At 51.3% G+C, this 11124-nt stretch overlaps 1 long non-coding RNA gene across 1 annotated transcript; it reads right to left on the bottom strand.

Annotated features, from left to right (window-relative positions):
- Nucleotides 1–311: 311 nt before the first annotated feature.
- On the bottom strand, nt 312–6649 carry LOC144115644 (uncharacterized). Its single transcript, XR_013311492.1, has 4 exons — nt 6526–6649; nt 5180–5289; nt 5019–5106; nt 312–373 (listed from the first exon to the last, which is right to left on the bottom strand). It is a non-coding gene; the product is annotated as an uncharacterized LOC144115644 (long non-coding RNA).
- Nucleotides 6650–11124: the final 4475 nt, after the last annotated feature.

The following is an 11124-nucleotide window of genomic DNA, read 5'->3' as shown; positions in this document are numbered from 1 at the left end:
TGTGGATTTTCTTTCTGCCGGCTGGTGTGACGATAAATCGTGCCTACTACTGCCAGGGCCTCAGAGATGTGCATAAGGCGTTAAAGAAAAAGCGGCCGACTTATCACCAAAGGAGAGCTCTGCTGCAGCAGGACAATGCACGCCCACATAGTGCGCAGCGCACGACATGAACATTACACGCAGAAACTGGGCTGGGAGATACCGCCACACCTCCCTTAAAAGCGTCGCGGCCTTTCTTCTCCCGATCACAGCCGCCTCGGTACACATCGCCCGTTCTACACCACGCTGTCAGAAGTCGCATGTTTTGTCCATCAGACCACAAGCGCTTGCACTAGGCCAAGGCCAAGAAAACCAAGAACGTCGGCCAAGAAAGCTGAAATGCGAGTGCTAAAACCTTCCAGGCTACATCAAAATTTGCCGAGCGGCTTCTTCACAGCCTGGTCACAAATACGTTTCCCAATAAGGCATCCGTATTATTTAGGCGCTCTTGCAGTAAGCGAGTATGTGAAGCTCTCGTCGCAGCGTTTTGTTCAGTTTATTATTTATCTTAATGCCACGAAGACATTATTACCCCTCCCCTCTCTATACTACTTTGCGCCAGGTCACTACGAATATCATGGCGCCAAACCTATCTTCTGTGCGTCAGTAAGCAAAGAAGCCGCGGCTGCGTGACGCGAACGAAAGGCGGCTTTTCCCACCAGTAATTGTTTATTTTGCTTCCTTTCTGTATCGCTTTAAAATAAACCACAACTGGGAAATAAAGGCTCTTTTCATTACTGTCACGCAGCCACGTGAGTAAAATTCGTCACGCGTGTTTCTGGGCAACCATATCCTATAAATTACGTTTTCTTTTTTTTTGCCTCTATCGATGACAGCAGCAGCAGGGATGAAAACTTGTCAGTCGTGTTCACTAGCCCGCGTCTTCCAGCGTGCTTTACCTCAAACGTGGTTTTACAACTAGCCCAGACTCATTCCTTAGTGAGAGAGCTACTGTCTTGCCCGACGATTATCGAGTGAGACAGCAAGCAAGCGTCTCTTAGCAAATGGAGCGGACGGTTCCGTAGATGCGAGTAAGGGGACCTGCCGCGGTGGCTCAGTGGTTAGCGAGCTCGGCTACTGATCCGGAGTTCCCGGGTTCGAACCCGTCCGCGGCGGCTGCGTCTCTACGGAGGCGAAACGCTAAGGCGCCCATTTGCTGTGCGATGACAGTGCACGTTAAAGATCCCCAGGTGGTCGAAATTATTCCAGAGCCCTCCACTACGGCACCTCTTTCTTCTTTCACTCCCTCCTTTATCCCTTCCCTTACGGCGCGGTTCAGGTGTCCGCCGATATATGAGACAGATACTGCGCCATTTCCTTTCCTCAAAGATCAATTTCCATTTTCAATTTCGACCCGACCGCGGTGGCCGCGTTTGTATGGGCGGAACGCTAAGGCGCCCGTGTGCTGTGCGATGTCAGTGCACGTTAAAGATCGCCATGGTGGTCGAAATTGTTCCGGAGCCCTCCACTAGTGCACCTCTTTCTCTCTTCCCTCTTTTACTCCCACCTTCCTCCCTTCACTTGCCGCGCGGCTCGGGTGCCCATCGAGACATGCGAGACAATTACTGAGCCATTCCCTTTCCTCAAAAACCAATTTTGAATTTTTAAAGCGAAAGCTTTACTGGTTCGTTTGGTTTGGTTTCTGTGTGGAAAGAAAATGGCGCAGTATCTGTCTCATATACCGTTGGACACCTGAACCGCGCCGTAAGGGAAGGGATAAAGGAGGGAGTGAAAGAAGAAAGAGGTGCCGTAGAGGAGGGCTTCGGAATAATTTCGACCACCTGAATATCTTTAACGTGCACTGACATCGCACAGCACACGGGTGCCTTAGCGTTTTGCTTCCATAAAAACGCAGCCGCCGCGGTCTGGTTCGAAGCCGGGAACTCCGGATCAGTAGCCGAGCGCCCTAACCACTGAGCCACCGCGGAGGGTGTTTGTTCTCCTTTAATAAGCCACTATTACTAAGTGGAGGACAAGGCAACCTGCGTGCGTGTGTACGTGCGTTGGAGTGTGGGCGCGTGTGTGTACGTGCGTGCGCGTGGTCCTTTCCTTTGTCCTGTTTCGCTTTTGGCACTCAGTATTCATACAGATGAAATTTTCAGGGTGCAGCATCTGAGGCGTATAAGATCAGTGATCTTGGTGATTCCACATTGCACAGCGTTTCTGATGTGGAATCAGCGGTCATTTACAGTAATATGGAGCATTTTCTTGGATATATTGTTTTCGAGCCCTTAATTACGAAGAACGCGCGAGTATTTCCATTTAGATCTCATTCAGCAGTGACGAATAACTTAAGTGATGACGCAATAGAAACAGCATCGCATTTAAGGAAAAATAAGAAGCTAGTATTGTGCTCCATAACTGGAACTGATGGTAAACCCATGACTTTTATTTACTGCAATTAATGGCTGATTTGCGGTAGGTGCTTTTCATAAATGGAATTGGAGATCATGGGCAGAATTTTATTTGATTTTATGCGAAGATAGTTTGCGTACATTACGGCCGTATATATTTTCCGCACAGTGATATGAGACCCACCGGCGACAAATTGTTCGGCCGAAAAGGGTGCGGACGGCACGTTGAGCGACTTCTGTCCCGTATACCAGGTGTTTCAGGGAAGACTAAGTAATTCTCGAAAAGGTTTTTAACTAGTTGAGTTAGACGGCTAGTTGCAATTAGAGATTTGTAGCCGGTCATTAGTAATAGCCACATCAGGTTTTATAATTTCGAAAACGCGATTCTCCTTGGCGCCGTGACTTGACAACATTTCGCTTTTTTGATTAGTTACGTGCACTGGAAAGGTTGCTTTGCCTGCATGCTTTTATAAAGCGCATGCATCTTGGGACGAGGTAGGCTTATTTTGTCGAGCAACAGCGCCAAGGATAATCGCATTTTCGAAATTCTAAAAACTTATATGGCTGTTACTAACGACCGGCTACAAATCTCTAATTGCAACCAGTTACGTAGCTGTGATAGTTAAAAGTTTATTATCAGAAATTAGATAACCAGTTTACTGCTTCAGACAATTCACCGGCTTTCCGGTGTCCGACTATGCCGCTAAATACTATGCCGCGAAAGCTATATTTTTACCGCAAAAAGCTCTAGGCCAGGGCATATCCCAGCAATCCGCGCTGCGGCTATACAATGCCGCAGCTCTGGAGGCGGCACTCTATGCGCTGCTCTTTCCTCCGTGCGCAAGCCGTGTTGGAAAAAGCTGGAGCTCCAACATCGCTGCTCGTTTGCCTCGGCCTGCCAGAAACTCTCAGTGCGCTGCAACGCTGGCCGAGGCAGGATCGTGGCCGCTATAGCTTCAAACAGCGCGCAGGACACTGAACCACATTGACCGCCTCCATCGCGCACCGGACGGCGGCTCGCTACTGCAGCGTATAGCTCGCACCCCTCTCACGAATAGGCGCGGCGCTGCTCGAGTACGATGAACTTAAGGCTCGCCCCCGTACGGCCTCTGCGCGCCTAGGCCTACTGCCTCGGAGGTACAGCGTGAGATCGTAGGCATCGCGGGAAAGCGAAGCACGCTCCTCTGCTGTGCAGCAGCTGGCCAGAGCTGTCATACATGAGGAGCTGCAGGACCATCTCTCGCGTTCACTGACGGCTCAGTGGCCCGTGACAGCGGCAGCTACCATCCCCGCCCTGCGTGTGCACAGCCAGCAACACGCCACCTTCCTGGGCTCCTCCACTATGGCGAAGTTGATGGGGATCCTGCTCGGGCTGGATCTCCTACTCATCCTCGTCCCTTCGCCGCCCAGGAGTGCTCTGCTGTGTGAATCCCGCGCCGCCCTCTGCCGCCTTCAGTCGAACGGCCGCGGTACCTCGCTAGTGCGTGACATTCGCGCGCGCCTCGAGCGCCTAGCGCAGAATGGATGCGCCATGCGAGCACAGTGGGTGCCCGGTCACTGCGGCGTCACCGGAAACGAGAAAGCTGACGACCTCGTGACCGCCGCACATCAGCTACCTCCCAGCGATCTGTCCCTTGCGCTGAAGGACGTGCGTGCGGTCATCCAGGACCATCTCCGACGGCAGCACCCCGACCCACGCGTAACAGGAGGTGAGCGCATCCACAGCATAACCGGCTGCCGCTCACTTACCCGGTCACAACGCGCGATGATCCTCCGTATGCGCGTTGGCTGCGTGTGGTCTGGGGGACGACGGGTGCGCCACGGACTCGCGACGAGTGATGTGTGTGGCGGATGCGGTGCGGTGGAAAGTTTGGAGCACTTGCTCCTTCGCTGTGCCGCGTTCGCCGATGCTCGTTGTGATATGATCGCGGTCTACAGGGCGCAGGGCATACTCCCAGACGCCCTCACAACGCTAATGTGGCCGCAGGGCAGTGCGCGCACCCGTGAGCGAACCATGGTGAGCCTCTGTGCATCCCTCGAACAGACGGGCTAGGCGTCCCGTCTGTTCTCCACCAGGTAGTGACGCACAGTGACCGAACGCTCCGCGTGTGCTACCTTGGACCAATTGGACGCCCCACTCCAGCTGTATAGTGTACATTGTGTTGTGCGCGCGTGTTCAACTTCCTTGATTAGGGACATCAAACCCGCCCAACCTGTATATATGTTATAATGCAAGTAGAACACTTGAATATAGTACTTATCCCACCCTATCCTTTCTGCCTGTCCCGTCACCTCTTTTATTTCATTTCTCAAGTCTGCCTGCTGTCCCTTTATTTCCGCTGCCCCAGCGCAGGTGCTTCCGTAGCAGTGACAGATGCCGAGGCTAACAAAAATCATTTCCTTCCATTTTATTATTATTTAAAAAAATAGGCCCCTACTACTACTACCTCAAAAGCCTATTTTTGAATGTGACTTCATCTCCCCTGAAACACCTGGTACTGAGTCCAGTAGTAAACGAGCCCTAACATAAAGGCCGTGCTGCTGTTTGATCGCGGGTCACTGCCTTTATTTTTTGTACGTTGATACTTTTCGTTACGGACCGAAGACGCAGATAGCAACACTTGCCTTTTTTTGTGCGCTCTGCACCCGCGGTCCTTGTGCCTGCGGCTCTGCGGGTTTTGTGTGGTCCTCCGCCGCAGCCACGTCTTGTTGTCTGCAGTGAGTTAGATGGGGCGTAAGTTAATGAGCAGCCTCATTCAGCGCTGCACGCGCACGTGATCACTTACGGTGAACATGCTTTTTGCACCGCGGCTATCTGTGCCGCTGGAGGGTGCCTTAGCCGCACATAGAATACGGGGCGCGAACTGGTGGCGCTCATTGGGTCCGGCCCTTGAGTCTGCAGTAAGACAGAATGGTGTGCGGTAAAGGCGTGCACTGATGAAATGCTCGCAGGCTTTCACCAAAACCACACAAAGAAAACTTGCTTCTGAATAGAACTTTCCCTAGTGACATAATGGCGGTTTCCAGGAGCCGTATTTAGTAACGATCAATTTCGTTTCCATTTGGTCGTGACTTAAATCGTGACAAAAGCAACAGCAGGTGTGAAAGCAGACGGCCAATCACAGACACGGCCGGTCTGGTCGCGGCGCATTCAAACGCTGAGTCACACGCTGCGCCAATTCCTTGGACAACCGACGACACTTTTCTTTGCCGATACTGGATTAGGATCGATAAGGCTCGTCAGGCTTGTCAAACGTGCCGTCGTGTTTCGTCATTCGGCGGTGCCGACGCCGGTCCGCCAGTGCGACATTCGAGTCAGTGGCACCACGAGCGTGTTTCTGTCACAATCAGCGTGACGTATTTTCCCATGGCTTACGCCACAGGGACCATGCAGCGACCAATGACAGAGGAAGAAATGAGATGGAAAGGAAATGGACCGTTACAAAATACGACCCCAGGAGCCGTATTCATAAACTGCCCATTTTCGTTTGTCCGTTTCGCGTCTATTTGGTCCTCTGTCATTGGTCACTCAGATGTACCAGCGGCTTTCAAGCGTCTGTGGGAATCGACCCGGCCATTGGGTATAAGGTGACCGGACCTCACCATTGGTTGCATATCGCAGCCAGTGGTCAGGTACGGTCGCCTGCTGTTGACAGAGTGCTGAGATGCACCTCACCATTGGCCGTATATCGCGGCCAATGGCAGCCAATGGTGAGGTCCGGTGGCCAACCACCCAATGTCCAGGTCGCTTCCCACAGACGCTTGAAAGCCGCTGGTGTACCTTAGTGACCAATGACAGAGGAACAAATGGATGCGAAACGGACGATGGAAAATGGACAACTTATAGAATACGACCCAAGATGCGAATAACCGGCTCGAGCACCGCGGCTTTTAAGCACCGCGCTTCGAGGGGTTCTTGTTCGCAGCGGGCGCCTCAGTCCTCTTTGACCACCAGAAGTAGCTGCCTCTGAAGCCACGAGAAATTCCCTCCGAGTCTGCACAGCAGTATAAAGTGCAGTAAAAGTTATCTGCAAGCGTTTACGCCCAATCAAGCTGTGCTGGCTGCAAGTCAGGAGTGCATACGCCTTAGAGCATTGATTTTAGAAAGCGAATGAAATGTGTGCTGTCTTACCTCTCATATAGCCGATGGCATAATTCCTCATGAGGGGTGGGGGGGTACCTTGATATCGCCTACTGCTTTAATCCGTGCTGCAGTACTGGTCCTGGATTGTGTGAGCGGCAGATATGGCCCTGTAAAATGCAGACCTAGGCGTATGTTGTTGCAAGTCCTCTGGTTTCGTGGATGCGTTGAAAAGCTGCTTCGAGCAGGGCTATGCAAAATTCGACAAAGTGAAGAGGCTGCTGATTTACTTTGACCACTCGGAATGCCTTAACGTGCACCGAAATTTCAGTACACGGTGGCTTTTGAATTTCGCGCCCGCCGAAGTGAAACCGCCGCGGCCGGGGATCGAAGCTGCGATCTCGAGGTTACCAACAGCTACAGGGCCAACGCGGCAGGTTTCAAGCATCATGCGGGATCATTTCTGCAGCAACCGGAGCCAGCCAGTACTAAAAAAAAAGTCAGATGAAGAAACACGCCGCAAGCGGCGAACCAGGAGTGCAAGTATCGGCGAGCAAGACACTTCGTTGTTACGTGCGTTTACAGCATCAGCCTCACTGCCTCGAGCGTAGGTCCTCAAAACTGCGTGAAGCACGGCGAGAACGTCGACACACCCAAGGGCTGGAACTTGCTCGGCAAGAAAATTAAAGGTGACGACGAGCGGCACAAGCCGGCACAGTTTTTCTCCCTTAGCGCGAGCATCGAAGGCTTTTTAGGAAGAGCAGCGCCCGACATCGGCGCCGCCGCTCTGCAGAGGTGACCGAAGCTACGTGCCGAAACGCACCGGCCGCTTACTCGTTTGGCAAACAGGCGTCGTTGCGAGAGATACCACGCATGCCTAGAATGGCAGAGAAAGGCAAGAAGACAGGCTTACCGGCCTCTTCTAGAAAGGTTCCGCTCGAAGAAGCGCTGCTGGACGTATCGTGCGTCTGGCTGCCTGGAACACGCGCCGCGAGCGCACCTGGGGCACGTTGTCGTCTTTGTCTTCCGTTTTCACAGGCGCTCGAGAGCATGTTCCAACCACGAGCACGTCAGTGGCCAGCAGGTTTTCCGGTGTGGTGGTTTGAGCACCCACGTTGTATGCGCGGTGACGCCGGGTACCCACCGGTGATAAAATGGATACAGGCTGAGCCCTAGACTGCTGCTCGGCTTCTCTGGGGTGATTTGCTTGGAGAATGAGTCTATGAGTCCTCTTTGTGTAGAAGAAAAAAAAGGGTGCTCGCACCACTTTTTAATTCATTTATTTGAATTTTTATTAATGCATTTATTTTTAGCTTTCTATGTATTTATTCGCTTTCGCACTCCAGGACTCAGAGTGCACGGCGTATTTGTGCGGAAATGACGATCTTCTGTTAGCTTCGCTCGTCTCAATACCTAACTACACCGCCCATAAACTACTCTAAACACAACGTTCACGCTGTCGGAACAGTTTACGCTATGTCGCAGTAGAGTTCCTGTCGCAAAAATTGGCCACCCGAGAAGCCGAAACCTGTTCTGCATATACGGCCAGCGGACTACATTTTTTATTCTTCCCTTTTAAATTCTCCATCTGGCGTCCTTAGTACATCGTGCTGTTAAAAATAAAATATATGCTGTATTTTTTCTGTTTAGACATCGCACCGCGTTATGTGTAGCACTAGGCGTAAAGCTGCCCGGTTGCCCGGAATTATTCGTAGATAACCCGCATCCTCTCTTTACGGCGGTTCGATGTCAATGCTTTAGGGAATCCGCATATGTGCATAACCATCGCGAAATACGAGCGAACAAAAGTCTTTTTTTGTTTTAACTTCCCCCAGAGAATCATCGCAGAATACTTGATCGGTGCATGGTCGTTGCCATATTTTTGGCATAAACTTAAAAAGAGAGAGTTGATCCTCTGCGCACTTTTAAACGCTAATCAATCGTGGGTGCATTGGTTACACTGTTCAAGCCTCTGAGTTTTCGCAGCCGTTCATCTGATCAGTTGAACTAAAGCAGCGCGAGCGTGCTCTTTCGTGCAGCTGTCCTTAAGCCTGCGGTTGTAGTTGCGATCGAAACAACGCCATGATCGACTGACCTATTCAACCTGATCTCCAAAAGAGCTGGTCGAATGAGCCGTTGCAGCAGTAGCGATGCCATAACAATTTAATGTAAGCTCTCTGTAAAACGTTGGGAAAACCCTTCGTATGGAAAAAGCATACCTGAAACAAGCAGTTGAATCGCGTGACATCTACTGGTACTTAAAATATGCACATTATAGGTCGCACTTTTGTATAAGTCGGACTCAAAGAAATTTGACCAAGAATCGCGACATATACCGGGCTTCCCAGTTAAAAATAGCGAAGATTTAAAAAAAACACGGAGCGTCCGAGGCGAGCGAAACCAGTTGACTGCTGTTGAGAGTCGTATGGCGCTAATAACAGCTTCTTCGAACAATAAAATGTTCAAGCTAGCAAGCAGTTTTATTTCTTTCTTGAAACTAAAAACTGATTAGCCAAGTTTTTAAATATTTGTGTCAGGAATAAAGTGTCAATGCGGAAGTTGCAGATTGCCTTGAAAAACAGCCGGCTGAAATATTGGTACCAAGGTACCAGCCTAAGGAAAATTTCCCCTAAATTTCCTGGGGACGATGCGGCTTACTAACCCCCGTGACCGGTATACCGGTACGCAGTTTACACCGTCCTCCGTTAACCTACACTGGCCGTCCGAACGAACAACTGGACACACCAATTACAGAAGCGGAAGTCTACGCAGCCTTCCGAGCGACTGCGCGCAAAATTGCAACGGGGCGGAAAAGATCAAAAACGCCATGATCCGATACCTGGGAGGCCCGCAGCCTACATTAACGACACCCTGTGGGACCGAGGAGAGATCCACTCCGATTGGAAACATTCGGAAATCACTATCCTGAAGCCGGGTATGAAGCCCAGTCATCCAGACCAGGTTGTAGAACTACATTGAAGACAACAACCGTTTCCCTCCTACCATGATTGGCTTCTGGGTCGCCCTCTCCACTCAGGACGCGTTTTTACTGAAAGAAGAGGTCCTCTCCAACATACCACGCGGCCGTGAACACCTCATACTGACCCTAGACCTCGTGTGCATTCGACAATGTGTTCCACGAGGCCATCCTGAGTGAACTCAGCACACTGGACCTGAAAGAAGATACCATTCAATTGTCAGCCACTTGCGTCGAGCGACAGGCGGCCAGATGCGGACTCCGCTGGGCCCCGACAAGTCCAAGGTCATCCTGATTCAGGGCTCCTTGTTCAGACTCTGGAGAAATTAATATCCAACTTACTTCCGCGAAGAGTATATCGTCTGCATTCTGGGCCTATGGATACAGGATGCAGAGAGCTACTCATAATGACAACACAGCAGATCATCAGGATGACCCGCAGAATCCCACGAAACAGCAAAGGTATGCACGAGGAAGATACAATCCGGCTGGTGCAGGCTCTGATACTCATCCAGATATCGTATGGCCTGCCCTATCTTAAGCTCCTCAAAAGCAACACAGTCAAAGCTGACTTTGGTCACAGGAGCCTGTAAGATCGCCCTCGGTCCTCCTACCTACACCGCGACCCTTCGGCGCCGCTCGACCAACTAGGGCTCACAAACAACTTTGAAGAAATCAGAGAAGCTGTTCTCCTAACACAGAAAAAGAGTTTAGAACACTAGACCAAGACGTGCTGTTAAGGAGCGCGTGGGGAGTTCTGCGGATATCACGGCAGTCTATTCTAAAATCGACCTGGACGCCTCCTGTCGCGCTCGACTACAGCTGGCCCCACTCCCGAAGAATATTCAGAATACAAGCAACGGTGGCCGGCGGCGCGCACGCGTGGACCAACTTTGTAGAACAGCCAAACAAGACCCAGACACAGTCTACGTGGACGCAGCCATATGTACTGCAATAACAAACATGTCGTGGTAGTTGTACCGGAGAAAAATTTCACGGAAGTCACTAGCATTTCCATATCCAACTGCACACCCGCCACAGTCGAAACAGCAGCCATTGCCGGCGTCATCTACCAAGGGGACACCACAGGTCGCAGGTTCTACATCATCACTGACTCGCAATCGATATGTTGGAATTTCTTCACCGTCAGAATACAAACAGTGGCCGCTACGCTCTCCGGGGAGAGACGTAGCCAATATTCCACCGGAAACATAAAATTACATGAACCCCTGGCCATGAGGGGCTCAGGTGCGATGAGGCGACAGGCAGTCTGGCTCGAGGGTACACAAACCGACCGGCTGACGACACTAACCCTGACCCTGGCGCCGACTTCAGAATACATTTCCCAAGCCTTTTAAATAATCACATTTCTCGAAAGCTACGATAATGTTTGTCCTTGATGCCAACAGACCGCGACACTCTTCCACGTCACGTGGAGCTGCGTCGGCCCAAACCCACCCGACATAAGCACACTTTCCCGAGGAGCAGTGGGAGGCAGCGTTGATCAGCTGAGACCTGGTGACCCAACGCGTCCTGGCAACCACGCCAGAGCAGCGGCCGAAGCCACCGGTGTCCTGCACTAAGGATACCGGCCACGCCATTCCCTCTTTCTTTTCCTTTTGGAATCAATAAATGTTTTCAACAACAATCCCCGACTGGGCTGTGCGTGTGCA

Source organism: Amblyomma americanum, chromosome 1 (assembly GCF_052857255.1).
Source record: "Amblyomma americanum isolate KBUSLIRL-KWMA chromosome 1, ASM5285725v1, whole genome shotgun sequence".
NCBI classification, from domain to species: domain Eukaryota; kingdom Metazoa; phylum Arthropoda; class Arachnida; order Ixodida; family Ixodidae; genus Amblyomma; species Amblyomma americanum.
The sequence above is the reverse complement of the archived record's forward strand: the minus strand, read 5'-3'. Positions and strand labels throughout refer to the sequence as shown.